Source organism: Carcharhinus amblyrhynchos, chromosome 17 (genome assembly GCF_965287045.1).
Source record: "Carcharhinus amblyrhynchos chromosome 17, sCarAmb.v2.hapA, whole genome shotgun sequence".
Classification (NCBI taxonomy): Eukaryota; Metazoa; Chordata; class Chondrichthyes; order Carcharhiniformes; family Carcharhinidae; genus Carcharhinus; species Carcharhinus amblyrhynchos.
Genome location: NC_137340.1, coordinates 5,999,971 through 6,016,862, shown reverse-complemented (window position 1 = coordinate 6,016,862; position 16,892 = coordinate 5,999,971). Strand labels below are relative to the sequence as shown.

General features: G+C 43.4%; 1 long non-coding RNA gene across 1 annotated transcript in view; it reads right to left on the bottom strand.

Annotated features, from left to right (window-relative positions):
- Window positions 1-16,766, bottom strand: part of LOC145354167 (uncharacterized) — an 80,037-nt gene extending 63,271 nt beyond the window's left edge. Inside the window, exons 1-2 of the long non-coding RNA XR_013888821.1 lie at window positions 16,556-16,766; window positions 2,675-2,861 (exon numbers count right to left, since the gene is read on the bottom strand). This is a non-coding gene — a long non-coding RNA (uncharacterized LOC145354167). The remainder of the gene's footprint in view (window positions 1-2,674; window positions 2,862-16,555) is intronic.
- Between the last annotated feature and the right edge of the window lie 126 nt (window positions 16,767-16,892).

The window sequence follows — 16,892 nt, the reverse complement described above, 5'->3', positions numbered from 1 at the left end:
TTTTAACAGTTATAGTAGTCAGGCATTTAAAACACTTTTTGCTCTTTTTAAGAACACATCTGTTTTTGGTCAGTAGAAAGATGGATAAAGGGGGGAATCATCCCACCATTTCTCCCTTTGTTGTAAAAGTTAAGGAACATTTTAATTGTTAAAAAACACCTCTCAGTTTAGTTTTTCTTTAACACTCTCAGACATCTAATGTCTGAATATAAGAAGCTTATGCAAGTGCCAGGCTGGCATCTAAAGAGAATCTTGTTGGTGCCATTCTTCCACGGTATAGGAACGTGTTACATTTTTATGCAGCATCCAGGCTCAAACTATTATTCATGAGCTCCTTTGAACAATAACGAATTGTACATATAGCATTTAAATCTGCTGAACTCCTATTTCTGTTCTACATACTAATAAAAAATGAACGTGAAACTATTTCAAATTCAATCAAGCCGAGCTTAAGAAGTAACGGGCAGAAACAAAGCTTTTAAATATATCCACATGCTGAAGAACATATAACTACTAGAAAATCGGCAGGAGAATAATGCAAACAAGCACACAGTGTGCGAGGTTCTTCTGTTTCCTAAACGTCAATAGAACTGACAGAAAAATCTGGCAACTAAAGATACTTTTGTTTACGTTAAAAACAAAAAGGATTAAATATTTTTTCCATTCGAGATTTTGATTCTAATTCCCCATTCACACTGGATATGAAATTAGGCCCTACTCCTTATCTTTCTTTACATTTTTGGCAATGAAGTGAAGCTTTGTAGTGTCCCTTGCTGGTCAAGAATAATCAAAAGAGCTCAAAGTAGCAGTCATTTGTTTTTGATTGTGTGATCAGAAGCGTTTGACCCAGAGCACACAGTCAAGCTATTCTCACAGAATGAGTTCCTCTGATCCAGCAGGCATTCCCGGCAGATGGTGGGGACTCTGCGTCCGCACAAATTTCAGGCACCTTGGCCTAGTATTTGCTGGAATAAAAAGGGGTGAGTTTGCAGCACAAATTTTTATTATGTCAAAAAAAAAGCAACGTGTGGGGAAAAAGAGTCAGTCTGATTGCGAATGGCCATAAATTTCCACGTGATTTGAGCAACTCCTCCATCAGCCTCACAAAAAAAACAGAACTTGCCGACAACTTCTCAAAGTGTTCTAGAAATTTCTGGATTTACGCCAAAAATATGAATTGAAAGTGTTGAAAGTTTAGCCTGTTATTTCACAAGGTAAGGACTATATTTGTGAGGTGATTTTTGGTCCTGACATGAAGGAAACAATTGAAAGTGTGGCAACTCATTCCTGAAAGTAGTACATTATTTCTAGAGGAGTTTTCAATTTCATGTTTGATTTTTTTTTGAAAAATTCCTACTTTTCTCTTCTAGCTTTTCTCAATCACCCTTAATCCAATCTTTCTTTCCCTCTCGTCTCTTCTCTATCTGATTCAGCATTTATCTACCTGATTTTCCTTCACATTATTTATTTTTCTATCTGATTGGTTAAGGAGATGAGCTGTTGGTCTTGTTGTTCACTCAGGTCAAAGATACCAATTAACTTTAGTGCCTGATTATCAGCTTGTACTTCCAGCAATTGACAGCAGAAGGTAATTGGAAACAAACGCAAGGAGAAAACCTTACAGAGTAAAGGTAACAGAGTAAGATGTAAAACATTACAACTTACAGAGTATATCACCTGACATGGAACTTTACCACCATTCCTTCGCTGTCACTGGGTCAAAATCCTGAAACTCCTTCCCTAACACCACTGTGGGTGGTTCATAGAATCATAGAACCCTACAGTGCAGAAAGCCCATCGAGTCTGCACCGAACACAATCCCACCCAGGCCCTACCCCTATATCCCTACATATTATACCCACTAATCCCTCTAACCTACGCATCCCTGGACACTAAAGGACAATTTCTTAGCACAGCCAATCAACCAAACCCGCACATCTTTGGACTGTGGGAGGAAACCAAAGTACCTGGAGGAAACCCGCGCAGACATGAGGAGAATGTGCAAACTCCACACAGACAGTGACCCAAGCCAGGAATCGAACCCAGGACCCTGGAGCTGTGAAGCAGCAGTGCTAACCACTGTGCTACCGTGTCGTTCAACAAGGTGTCATGTTCTCCCTGTGTCTCCTTGGGTTTCCTCTGGGTGCTCCGGTTTCCTCCCACTGTCTGAAAGTCATGCTAGTTATGTGCACTGGCCATGCTAAATTCTCCCTCAGTGTACTCAAATAGGTATCGGAGTGTGGCAATTCACGGTCAATTAGGGATGGGCATCAAATGCTGGTCTTGCTGGCTACCCAGCTCTCAGGAATTAAATTAGAAAAAACAGATGCCCTACTCCAGCAAACTCTGGGGCATTATTTTGCGTTAATCAGAAAGCTCAGGAGATCAAACGTGAGACGGCCACACACACTCATCCAAAAGCCACAAACATGGAGCAGGAAAGTAACACAGTTGCACTTTCTTCAAAATGCTTCATAGTGATTTGTTGTTCTGATAGGATATACAAAAGTTTACATTGGATGGAAATGGGCAGGGACTGTTGGGAAGGCAGGTGGACATGGAAGGGTGTGGGTGGGATCATGCAGGTGGGGGGGGGGGGGAGATTGGATCAGCACGCGGGTACAAAGTCCCAACACTCCAGAGAGACCAATCAGACCATTCACTCAGTTCCTACTTTTAGCTGAAAGTCCTGTTGATTCATCCTTGAGATGCCAGTGAGTCTGTCCGGCTGGGTATCAGCTTTAATTCTCTTTTATTCATGCTCTTGAGGCTGAAGGCCCACCTTCCTCTCTATGAATGATGCATACATGAAGTATGCAGCAGGTACAGATAACCTGAAGGCTGTAGAGTCAGGCCCTACCCTATACAAACATAGAAAAAAGGACACTCATCATGGATGAAGAGTTATGATTGGAGACCTCCTACCCAACTGCAGTTTGGTATTCTCCTGGGAGTGGCAAAGAGAAAAACATTAAAAACCCAAGGTTACTTTGAGAAAAATGGCAACAAAACTCATTTTTGAATCAGACAGCATTGTTTCAACATTTCAATCAGGTAAAGATATGAGTCTCATTGTACTTTTTGTATGTGCCTTGCTATGGATTCTGATAGATATCATAAACCAGAGCAACCTGGGCAGTCATGATTTCCCAGAAACCAACCATACAGCTTCTTAAATTATGTTGCTGGCACCATGAATTCAATATGCCGTTGGGATCTGGCAGACAGCCCTCCATCCTGTTCAAGTGGTCTGAAGTAATCCAGTAAAATCCTTCATCTGGTCCACTACAATGCTACTAGATGCCCCAATGACCACATGATTGTTGTAACTTTTGCGAATCCAGCCACTTAACAGAAATACAGTGCACTCAAGTTGCTGGACTGGATTCTCCTTCTCCTGCCCCGAGGATTTAGGTGGTATATTCACCCACCATCTCAAACCCTACCATGAACCTGCCTAGTTTTCTGGGTGATGGGGCCAATATGTATTTTTGGCAGGCTTACTGCAGGATCCCGAACATTGAGCAAGAGCCAGCCAATGTTTCCAGAAAGAGATCAGGATGATGCTATATGGGTGGCACAGTGGTTAGCACTGGTTCAATTCCTGGTTTGTGTCACCGTCTGTGTGAAGTCTGCATGTTCTCCCTGTGTCTCCTTGGGTTTCCTCTGGGTGCCCCGGTTTCCTCCCACGGTCTGAAAGACGTGCTAGTTATGTGCATTGGCCATGCTAAATTCTCCCTCAGTTTACTCAAACAGGTACTGGAGTGTGGCAACTCGGGGATTTTCATAGTAATTTCATTGCAGTGTTAACATAAGCCCACTTGTGACACTAATAAATAAACTAAGAAAACAAGACAGATTAAATTTCATGGAACTCTGCTCTTTCTGATCTGATGGTAAAATGTATTTTACACAAGGGTCTTTGTTTGAATTGGTGATTAGAGAAGTAACTTTCTCTTTCTATTCCTGTCACTGTCCTGGAAAAATTAATGCTCATTATAACAAATGTTGACAGTGGCAAGATGTATTTTACTAAAGGCTTTCCTGCAGATATGCCAAACTGATCATTCCTGCTTAACAGATTTCACTTAAGTTCAATTTTCTCTCTTCCTTTTCAACTTTTCTTGATCAGTTATTAATACATTCCTTGTTTTATGCTTTTCTCCTTATTTCTTGAATTGATGTTTCTGTACTTTGCCAGTCTTTCACTTAGCATCACTACCTACATTTTCAAGCGGTTTCACATGAGTGTACAGACCACCAGCTTCAAGGTACTTTGTATGAGAAACAATCCTAAGATTTGCTGTTTCTTACACTCATCTAGTAATTTTCCTTGTGAAGGGGCTGGGACAATCAGTTACAATGAGTGCCTTGGGCTTGCTATAGTTGTGCCCTGCGTAAGAATATAATAGGAGCAAGAGTAGACCATTCAGCCTTTGCACCTGCTCTGCCATTCAATACATCATGGTTGTCCTTTCCTCCCTGCTCTGCATATCGCTCGATTACCAGAGAGGTCAAAAATCCAACAGTTCAATGATGGAGCCTACACAACCCTCTGGAGTAGAGATTTCCAAAGATTCACAAACCTTTGAGTAAGGAAATTTCTCCTCCCCTCAGTCCCTAAATGATGGGCTCCTTATTCTTAGGCAATGCTCTAGATTCTCCAGCCAGGAGAAACAAACTTAGACTACCCCAGCAATCCCTCCATATAGCAACTTCTATCTCTTGCACATGCTAACGTAACAAAAAAATTTCAGACAACAACAACTTGTATTTATGTAGCACCTTTAACATAACAAATGGCAGACAATGGTTTCAATTTTTCCAGGATTTAATTGAAAGAAATGTTCGCTCATCCAGAATTAGATGTTGGACAAACAGTCTGACAATTTAGAGAGACGGAAGGAATTAAGAGAAAGGTTGTTTTCACATGATGTGGCCAAGGGTCAGCAAGTAGATAGAAAATAGGAAGGACACTTTGGGGATACAAGGAGTAAAAGTGCAGGAACAGGGAGAGAAACCATTGCAATTGATCTCTGACTTAGATGAGATAGATAAGAATGGAACCAGGCAAGTCCCATCCAGACGTATGATGGTGGAGAGGATGGTGTGATCAATTATGTCAAAGGCTGCAGCCAAGTTGAGAAGGACTCTTTCTATGTAGCAGTCACATAGAATTCTATTTGTGACTTTGATAAGAGCCATTTTGATACAGTGGCAGGGATGGTAACCTGAGTGGAGGAATTCAAACATGGAGCTGAAGGAAAGAAAAGCATGTACCTGGGGGATGACAATATGTGAAGACTTTGGAGAGGAAAGGGAGGTTGGAGATTGGACAATAGTTTGCCTGGATGGTGGGATGTATTTTTGAGGAGAGGGCATTCCAGTTATAAAACTGGGATTCATCTAAAATAGAAACTAGGAATTAGGGCACTGAGTATTTTGAGAAGTCCATGCTTGGTATTATGAGAGTCATAAAGTCATAGATAGAGGTTTACAGCACAGAATAGGACCCTTTGGCCCATCACTTTTGCACCAGTCAAAAACTCCTAACTCTTCCAATCCCATTTTCCAGCGCTTGGTCCATAGTCGTGTACGCCTTGGCATCATAAGTGCATATCAAAATACTTCTTACATGTTATGAGGGTCTCTGTCTCTACCACCCTTTCAGGCAGTGAGTTCCAGAGTCCCACCATCCTCTGGGTGAAAAATGTTTTCCTCACATCCCCTCTGAACCTCCCACCCCTTACCTTAAAACCATGCCCCCTGCTCATTGATCCCTCCACCAAGGGGAAAGGTTTCTTCCTGTCTACTCTATTTATGCCCCTTATTGGCTGCAAAACCATCAATTCTGGTGTTTCCCTTCACTATTTTATAAGACTACTTATTGTGTTTTCTACGTTAAGCACTTTTTGTGTGAAGAATTTCCTGATATCTGTACGAATAACAACCTCCCTACGTTGAACCTGTGACTCCTGGTTCTGCTCCTGCAGGTTACAGTAATATTCTGGTTAACTTTTCTACACCCTTAACAATCTGTGACACCTCTATAAGGTCACCTCACAGATGTTACCTGTCCGGGCTGAGAAGTGAAACGTTCTCCAGTCTTTGCTCTTAACTTGAACAATAGAGAAAAAGCTCATGACTCTTTGTGCTGCCCCCAATGTTTGAATGTGTCTTTTGTTTCCAGGCAACCAGAACTGTATTATACTATAGAACTGTAAAGTTTGATTAATATTTCCTCTGATTCATCAACTAATAGTACAACGTCTTATTGGCTTTGTTGTTTGCTGATCTGCATTGGTTTGAGATAGGAAGCATTGTCACAAAATACACGACCCATAGTCACACACCACACAATGAACGTAATCTATCTCTTCCCTCTAACTGGCAATTGGGGTATGAAAGGGTGATCGTGTTTTCAGAATTTGCTGAAAGACAATGCCAAAACTAGTTCTGAGCTTCCAATGTCACTTTTCTCCAGTTACTCCCAGGTAATCTTTACTAAGATACCAGCCCCGCTGTGTTATATGGCCTATGGGTTGCCATTTCCTCCTACTTCTATTCTGCCTTTTCTCTGTGTGTGTGAAGCAGCAGCCACAGCAACAATAGCTTGCATTTATACAGCGCCTTTAATGTGGTTAAACCCACTCCCCCGTAGTACTTCAGACAAAAACTGACAGCGAGCCAAGTAAGCAGATTCGAGATAAAGTCAAAATACTGCAGATGCTGGATACTGAAACAAAAACAGAAAATGCTGGAAAATCTCAGCAGGTCTTACAGCATCTGTGGGGAGGGAGTAATGTTGGCTCTATTCTCGCTCCACAAATACCATCAGACCTGCTGAGATTTTCCCGTATTGTCTGTTTTTGTTGTGAAGGAGATTTGAGGACAAGTGGCCAAGAAGATTATCAGAGAAGGTGCAGAACATCTTAAAGCAGCAGAGCTAATGAATCAGAGAGATTTAATGAGGGAATTCCAAAGTTTCAGACCTAAATAGCTGAAGCCACAGCTGCCAACGGTGGAGGAAAGGATACCATCAAATTCAGACCTGTAACATCCAGAAAGGTAAAGGTACACCGAGGGAGAATTTACCATGGCCAATACACCTAACCAGCACGTACTTCCCATTATTCCTGATTTTAACCAAACACAGAATTAAAGAACGAACTAGCATTTACACAGACCTTTTACAACTTCAAGATTTTCCAAGTGCTGTAAAGCCAATGAAATACTTTTAAACAGTAGTCAAAGCAACAAAGCCAACAAGTCACTTTTGATTAAGGAAAACATTATGGCAGTACTGAGAAGGGATAGATCCAAGGGTTTGCCCACTGAGTCTGTATGAATTGAACTGAGAAATAAGAAGGGGGGAAATCGCTTTGATAGGGTTGTACTATAGGCCCCCAAATAGTCGGCAGGAAATTGAGGAGCAAATATTTAAGGAGATTACAGATAGCTCCAAGAAACATAGGGTGGTAATAATACGGGATTTTAACTTTCCCAGCATTGACTGGGACAGCCATAGTATTAGAGGCTTGGATGGAGAGTAATTTGTTGAGTGTATTCAGGAGGAATTTCTCATTCAGAATGTGGATGGCCTGACTGGAGAGGAGGCAAAAAATGACCTCCTCTTGGGAAATAAGGAAGGGCAAGTGACAGAAGTGTTTCTGAGGGATTACTTTGGGACCAGTGACCGTAATTCCACTAGTTATAAGATAGCTATGGAAAATGATAGGTCTGGCCCAAAAGTTAAAATCCTAAATTGGGACAAGGGCAATTTTGATGGTATCAGGCAGAAACTTTCAACAGTTAATAGGGGAAGTCGGTGGGAAGGCAAAGGGACATCTGGTAAGTGGGAGGCTTTCAAAAGTGTGTGAACTAGAGTTCGGGGTAAGCACATTCCTCTTAGAGTGAAGGGCAAGGCTGGTAGAAGCAGGGAACCCTGCATGACTTGGGATATTGAGGCCCTGGTCAAGACGAAGGAGGCATATGACATGCATAGGCAACTGGGATGAAGTGGATCCCTTGAAGAGTACAGAGTGGTGAAGCAGTAGAGTTAAGAGAGAAATCAAGGCGGCAAAAAGGGGATACAAGATTGTTTTGACAGATAAGGCAACACAGAATCCAAAGACCTTCTACAAAGGGTGAAAGAGTAACTAGGGAGAGAATAGGACCTCTTAAGGATCAACAAAGTCATCTATGTGCGGATCCACAAGAGATTGTGAGATCCTAAATGAATATTTCTCGACTGTATTCACTGTTGAGAAATGCATGGATGTTGGGCTACTTAGGGAAATAAATAGTGATGTCTTGAAGACTGTACATATTACAGAGAAGAAAGTGTTGTAAGTCTTAAAGTGCATCAAAGGAGATAAATTCCCAGGACTTGATGAAGTATCCCAGGACATTGTGAGAGGCTAGGGTGGAAATTGTGGGTCCCCTAGCAGATATTTGAATCATCAATAGTCACAGGTGAGGTGCCTGAAGATTGGAGGGTGGCAAGTGTGCCTTTGTTTAAGAAGGGCTGCAGGAAAAAGCCTGGGAACTACAGGCTGGTGAGCCTCACATCTGTAGAGGTAAGTCGTAAGAAGGTATTTTAAGAGACAGGATCTACAGGCATTTGGAAGGACTGATTAGGGACAGTCAGCATGGCTTTGTGACTGGAAAATCATGTCTCACAAATTTGACTTTTTTGAAGAGGTAACCAAGAAGGTAGATGAGGGCAGTGCAATTGATGTTGTCTACATAGTCTTCAGCAAGGCCTTTGACAAGCTACCATATCGTAGATTGTTGCATAAGGTTAAATCTCATGGGATCCTGGACGAGGTAGCCAAATGGATACACAATTGGCTTGATGACAGAAGCCAGAGGATGGTTGTAAAGGGTTGTTTTTCAAACTGGAGACCTGTGACCAGTGACGTGCTTCAGAGGTCGGTGCTGGGTCCACTGTTATTTGTCATTTACATTAATGATTTGGATGAGAATTTAGTAGGCATGGTTTATAAGTTTGCAGATGACACCAAGATTGGTGACATAGTGGACAGTAAAGAAGATTATCTAGGATTGCAATGGGATCTTGATCAATTGGGCCAGTGGACTGACAAATGGCAGATGGAGTTTAATGTAGATAAATGCGAGGTGATGCATTTTGGTAGATTGAACTGGGGCAGGACTTATTCAGTTAATTGTAGGGCATTGGGGAGAGTTATAGAACATTGAGATCTAGGGATACAGATTCATAGCTCCTTGAAAGCGGAGTCACAGGCGGACAGAGTGGTGAAGAAGGCATTTGGCATGCTTAGTTTCATTGGTCAAAACATTGAATTACAGGAGTTGGAATGTCTTGTTGACATTGTACAAGACATTGGTAAGGCCACACTTGGAATACTGTTTACAGTTCTGGTCACACTATTATAGGAAGGATATTATTAAACTAGAAAGAGTGCAGAAAAGATTTACTAGGATGCTTACTGGGACTTGATGGTTTGAGTTATAAGGAGAGGCTGGATAAACTGATTTTTTTTCTCTGGGCCATACAAGGCTTAGGGGTGATCTTATAGAGGTCTATAAAATAATGAGGGACATCAATCAGCTAGATTGTCAATATATTTTCCCAAAGGTAGGGAAGTCCAAAACTAGAGGGCATAGTTTAAGGTGAAAGGAGAGAGATACAAAAGAGTCCAGAGGGGCAATTTCTTCACACAGAGTGTGAAGGTGGTGAGTGTCTGGAACAAGATGCCGGGATAGTAGTACAGGTGGGTACAATTTTTGTTGTTTAGACAGTTACATGGGTAAGATGGGTAAAGAGAGATATGGGCCAAATGCGGGCAATTGGGACTAGCTTTAGGGGTTTAAAAAAAAGAGGTGGCATGGACAAGTTGGATCAAAGGGCCTGTTTCCATGCTGTCAATCTCTACGACTCTATAATTTCAGAAATGCTGCAGCAGATATGTTCACAGTAAGCTGCCACAAATAACAATGAAATAGGTGATGAAGTCATCTGTTCCTACTGATGCTGTTGAGGGAAAAACTATTAGTGGCGATAGGGCACCAGCATAGGAACTAACGGGTTGACAGATAGACGGCAGTGAGCAGGGCACATGCAGCAGGCAGGTGAGAAGATGCTCAGAGTCGGTGACAGCCCAAGGCAGCACAGCCTCCAGGACAGACACAGATTCTTGGCTTCACCTGAGCCTGATGGGAACCATGTCTGATTAAAGTTTCCATTTTTATTTTGAGTACTATTAATTTCTGTCCTTCTTCCAAATTAGTGCCATACTATCTTTCACATCCATCTTAGAGGGAAGGTATGTAGAAACCACTTCAACTGAACAATAATTTGGCATAGATAACAAATGAAATGCATAAGCAGTCACCAAATATTAGGATATTCCAGAAATTAAAACTTTTGAACGGTATTCCCAACGTTGATCATGTTTCTTGTTGTACTCGTTGCTGACTCGCGATGGTTACACACAGCTTGAACATTGCATTTGCAAACTAGGAACCATTAAACATGTGAGGATCCATTCATTCACTCACAGTGGGCTGCAAGGAGAGTTAATCAGCTTTCCAATGCTGGAAAATCTGCTTCATCGACCATGGTGATCTTGACTAGTAAAAGGAAAACACTTCAATACCTCCATGGCTTCATGTGAAATCACTTTCACTATTCTTTTGGAACTTTGAGTCCTAGAGACTGTAGTAAGAAATTTCAAACAGTCATAGCACCAACCATATATTTTAATATTGTAGCATGGTTTGAATTTCTGGTTTCGTGACTTCCAGCACTCTTAAGCAAATGCTATCAGTTCCAGGATCTGATATTATCACTAATCACTGATGAAGACACGCCCAATCCCTCTTAAACTGCCAATTCTTTAAATACTGTACTCTGTCCTTGCATCCCCAAGGGCTAAATGCAGTAATCTGTACTGAATGTAACGTAGTCTCACACTGCACTATAAAATCCTCTGATATATCAGATATTTCCACACAGATCTAATATACACAACCAAAGCAACTAATAATTTTATTTGCAAATAAATAAGGCAATTACCTTCACTATAAATGCAATAGGAAAGTCTTTAATTGATCAATTACTCTTCTTTATGATTTGATGATTTAACTCATGAGTTGCTGGTTCTTGACAAATAGATTTTTTTATTGCATTTTGAATTCAGTCTTTGTTTGCCTCAAGTAGGTTAAACAATGAGAACTCTTCATCGTGCACAAACTGTAGAGTCAAAAGCATCACTGTTCATCTCAGAGAACCTATAATGTGTGAAATACATGACAACTCTTAGATGTACCTCCTCCCAGGCTCATATAATGATCTCAGGGAGGATACATGAACCTTATACAGAGATACAGTGCAAGTGAATCAGAATGTGCTGTACTTGGATTTTCAAAAGGCTCGTGCCTTAAGGTGCCGCATCAAAGGTTGCTACACAAAGTAAGAATTCACTGTGTGGGTGGGGGGTAACTTATTAGTGTGGACAGAGGATTGGTTGGTTAACAGGAAGTGGAGAATAGAGATAATTGGGTAATTTTCAGGTTGGCAAACTGTAACTAGCAGAATGGCATAGGGATCAGTGTTGGGGCCTCAATTATTTATATTTGACATAAATGACCTGGATGAAGGGACTGAATGTATGGTAGCTAAATTTGTTGATGATACCAAGACAGGTAGGAAGGCAAATTGTTAAGAGGGGGTGGAATCTACAAAGTGATATAAATAGGTTAGAAGAGTGAGCAAAGATTTGGCAAATGGAGTATCTGGGAAAATGTGAAGTTGTTCACTTTGGCAAGAAGAATAGATAAGCAATACACTATTTAAATGGAGAGAGATTGCAGAATTCGGTGGTGCAGAGGGATCTGGATGTCCTAGGACATGAATCACAATAAGTTAGTATGCAAGCACAGTAAGCAATTAGGGAGGTAAATGGAGTGTTGGTGTTTAATGCAAAAGAAATGGAATGTGACAGTGGGAAAGTTTTGGTGCAGCTATACAGGGCCTTGGTGAGACCACATCTGGAATAGTGTGTACAGTTTTGGTCTCCTGATTTGGAAAAAAAAGAGATATGACTGCACTAGAAGCAGTTCAAAGACGGTTCACCAAATCATTACTGGGATGAAGGAATGTCGAACTATACCAGTTGAGTTTAGAAGAGAGAGAGGTGATAAGATCCTGAGGGGACTGAATAGGGTGGGTACTGGGAAGATGCTTACACTAGAGATGAGAACCAGAGGATACTATCTAAAAATAAGAAGTCTCAATTTTATCGGGATAGGAAGGATTTATTTTCTCTGAGAGTCATCAGTCTGTGGAATTCTTCTCCAGAAAGCAGTCAACCCTCAACCCTGTAATACCTAGATAACAAGGACACCTACGTCAGACTATTTATTAACTACAGCTCAGCCTCCAACACCATTATTCCCAAGGAACTCATCTCCAAACTCTGTGGCCTGGGCCTCGGCACCTCCCTCTGCAACTGGATCCTGAACTTTCTAACTCACAGATCACAATCAGTAAGGATAGGCAACAACACCTCCTCCAAGATCATCCTCAACACTGGTGCCCCACAAGGCTGTGTTCTCAGCCCCCTACTATACTCCTTATACACCTGTGACTGTGTGGCCAAATTCCCCTCCAATTTGATTTTCAAGTTTGCTGACGACACCACAGTAGTGGGTCAGATCTCAAACAGTGACGAGACAGAGTACAGGAATAAGATAGAGAATCTGGTGAACTGGTGCAGCAATAATAATCTCTCCCTTAATGTCAACAAAACTAAGGAGATTGTCATCGACTTCAGGAAGCATAAAGGAGCACATGCCCCTGTCTACATCAACGGGGACGAAGTAGAAAGGGTCGAGAGCTTCAAGTTTTTAAGGAGTCCAGGTCACCAATAACCTGTCCTGGTCCCTCTATGCTGACACTATAGTTAAGAAAGCCCACCAATGCCTCTATTTTCTCAGAAGACTAAGGAAATTCGGCATGTCAGCTACAACTCTCTCCAACTTTTACAGATGCACCATAGAAAGCATTCTTTCTGGTTGTATCACAGCTTGGTACGGCTCCTGCTCTGCCCACATGGAAGTACAAAAGGTCACGAATGTAGCCCAATCCATCACGCAAACCAGCCTCCCATCCATTGATACTGTCTACACATACTACTGCCTTGGCAAAGCAGCCAGCATAATTAAGGACCCCATGCACCCCAGACATTCTCTCTTCCAACTTCTTCCATCCGGAAAAAGATACAAAAGTCTGAGATCACATACCAACCCACAAGAACAACTTTTTCCTGCTGCTGTCAGACTTTTGAATGGATTTACTTTGCATTAAGCTGATCTTTCTCTACACCCTAGCTATGACTGTAACACTACATTCTGCACTTTGTTTCCTTCTCGATGAACAATATGCTTTGTCTGTATAGCCCACAAGAAACAATACTTTTCACCGTATGTTAATAATAACAATAATAAATCAAATCAGTGGAAGCTGGGTCATTGAATACATTCAAGGCTGGGTCGGATAGTTAGGGGTAATGAGGGAGGGAAGGGGAACACTCTCTCCTAAAAGTTTATGGATATTGGGAGTTAATTTGAGATTGGTGGAATGTTATGTAAGGGAATCAAGGAATATGGGTTCATGACAGGAAACATCCTCTAAATGTCCACATTGTCAAGCCCCCTCAGGATTTTATCAAATAATCTTACTTAACACTTTATATATTTATTACTAAAAGGTTTTGTGCCTTGGATAATATCACCAAGATTGGAGGAAAGGCAAATTGTGCGGAGGGTGTGGAGAGTCTACAGAAGGATCTAGATAGGCTGGGCGAATGGGCCAGGAAATGGCAAATGGAATTTAATGTTGGCAAGTGCGAGGTGGTCCACTTTGGTAGGAATAATGGTAGGAAGGATTATCACTTACGTGGAGAAAAACTGCAGCAGGCGACAGTGCAGAGGGACCTCGGGGTCCTTGTGCACGAGTCGCAAAAACCCAGCTTGCAGGTGCAGCAGGTGGTCAGGAAGGCGAATGGGATGCTGGCCTTCATAGCGAGGGGGATTGAATATAAAAGTAGGGAGGTCTTGCTGCGGCTGTGCAGGGCATTGGTGAGGCCGCAGCTGGAGTACTGTGTGCAGTTTTGGGCGCCGTATTTACGCAAGGATATTTTGGCCTTGGAGGGAGTGCAGAGGAGGTTTACTAGGCTGATGCCGGAGTTGAGGGGATTGAGCTATGAGGAGAGATGAATAAACTAGGCTTGTACTCGTTAGAGTTTAGAAGAATGAGGGGAGATCTCATTGAGACGTATAAGATGATGAATGGGATGGATAGGATAGAGGTGGAGAGACTCTTCCCGCTCAGAAAGGATAATAGGACTAGGGGGCACAGCCTCAAGATAAAGGGGGTGCGGTTTAGAACGGAGTTGAGGAGGAACTTCTTCACTCAAAGGGTGGTGAATCTCTGGAATTCTCTGCCCGTTGAAGTGGTGGAGACTACCTCGCTAAATATTTTTAAGATGCAGGTTGATGGGTTTTTGATAAGAGAGGGGATTAAGGGTTATGGGGAGAGGGTGGGAATGTGGAACTGAGCCACGACAGATCAGCCATGATCTTATTGAATGGCGGGGCAGGCTCGAAGGGCTAGATGGCCTACTCCTGCTCCTATTTCTTATGTTCTTATGAGCCAGAAGCTCTGGGTTTGAGTCCCACGATGTGGATGTGCCGGCGTTGGACTGGGGTAAACACAGTAAGAAGTCTGACAACACCAGGTTTTAGTCCAACCGATTTATTTGATAGTAAACTCACAAGCTTTCGAGGGGACTCCCTCTTCGTCATTCACCTGACGAAGAGGGAGTCCTCTCGAAAGCTTGTGAGTTTACTATCAAATAAATCGGTTGGACTAAAACCTGGTGTTGTCAGACTTTTTACTTTGAGTCCCACTCCAGGACTTGATAGTCAAGGAAGGTATGTTCGTAACACGGCCCAAACAGGTTGAATATCAATATGCAAAATCCTTCCAACACATACCAATGACAGGCGTTAAGTATGGGAGAGACTCCTGGTCAGCTATGCTTGATACGGAGTGGTGCACTCAAGTGATAAGCCTCTGGTAACAGGTAGTGAGTGACCTTTTCCAGGAAATAATATCACTATGGAAACACAAAGTCTGCCTTGTACATCAGTAGGTACGGGGCAAGAAAAAACAATATTTATTACTACAAATCACCCCTTCGGTCCAGTAATAGTTTAAAAAGGTTTTTCTCAGCTCTGAGATAGGCAGAAAGATGCATGTTTAAAATCTAATTTTGTCATAAATTCAATCTACACTTGCTAGTGCAGTTTTCAAATGGAGTTTGACTGCTTATATGTGTATTTCAGTTTCATGCTCTGGCCAGCCTGCAGCCAGTGTCCCAAGCACTGGACACTGTCCAACACATGGCTAGTGACCCAGGCTCCGGACACTATCTAGCATATGGCTAGTGTTCCAGGCTCCGGACACTGTCTAGCATATGGCTAGTGTTCCAGGCTCCGGACACTGTCTAGCATATGGCGAGTGTTCCAGGCTCCGGACACTGTCTAGCATATGGCGAGTGTTCCAGGCTCCGGACACTGTCTAGCATATGGCGAGTGTTCCAGGCTCCGGACACTGTCCAGCACATGGCTCGTGTTCCAGGCTCCAGACACTGTCCAGCACATGGCTCGTGTTCCAGGCTCCAGACACTGTCCAGCACATGGCTCGTGTCCCAGGCATTGGACACTGTCCAGCACATGGCTAGTGTCCCAGGCTCTGGACATTGTCCAGCACATGGCTGGAGCCCCAGGCTCAGAACACTGTCCAGCTTGCAGGCAGCGTCCTGAGCTCAACAAACTGTCAAGCTTGCAGCCAGCGTCGTGGGCTCTGCACACTGTCCAGCATATGGCTAATGTCCCAAGCTCTGGACACTGTCCAGCATGCAGCCAGTGTCCTGAGCTCAACACACTATCCAGCATGCAGCCAGTGTCCCAGGCTCTGCACACTGTCCAGCACACAGCTAGTATCCCAGGCTCTTTACACTGTCTAGGCTATGGCCAATATCCCAGGATGTGGCCTGTGTCCAAAGATGTGCAGGTTAAGTCATGCTAAATTGTCCCTTAGTGTCAAGACAACTAGCCAGTGTAAATATGTGGGGTTATGGGGATAGGGCCTGCGTGGGATAGTGGTCGGTGCTGGCTCGACGGGCTGAATGGTCTCCTTCTGCACTGTCGGATTCTATGATTCAATTCTGTGATTCTCCACACATCGTCCAGCCTGTGGCCTGTATACAGTCTGAAGGCAGTGTCCAGCCTGTGGCCACTGTCCAGTCCGACGGTAGTCCAGCCTGTGGCCAGTGTCCAGTCTGAAGGCAGTGTCCAGCGCTCTGTCCAGTGACTCAGAAACAACATTCTGATTGAGTGGCCACCGACCGGGGCTCTGCTCCTTTCTGAACCCGCGACGGCAACAGGAGACATTTCAAACCGATTAAAATTGGAAGCCAGAAGCCGACGTCCTGAGACTCACCGTCCACACTCCAGCGGGGCCTGAGGGACTCTCACCGTCCGCCCTCCAGCCGGGCCTGAGGGACTCACACCGTCCGCCCTCCAGCCGGGCCTGAGGGACTCTCACCGTCCGCCCTCCAGCCGGGCCTGAGGGACTCTCACCGTCCGCCCTCCAGCCGGGCCTGAGGGACTCTCACCGTCCGCCCTCCAGCCGGGCCTGAGGGACTCTCACTGACGGCAGGTAAACTACTACTCCCAGAAAGCTGTGCGCGGACGTGCCCACGTCGTGGTGACGCACCCGGGTCCGGCGAACGCGATGACAAGTTTAGTGACGTCACGGTGGCGGCCCACGTGACTGC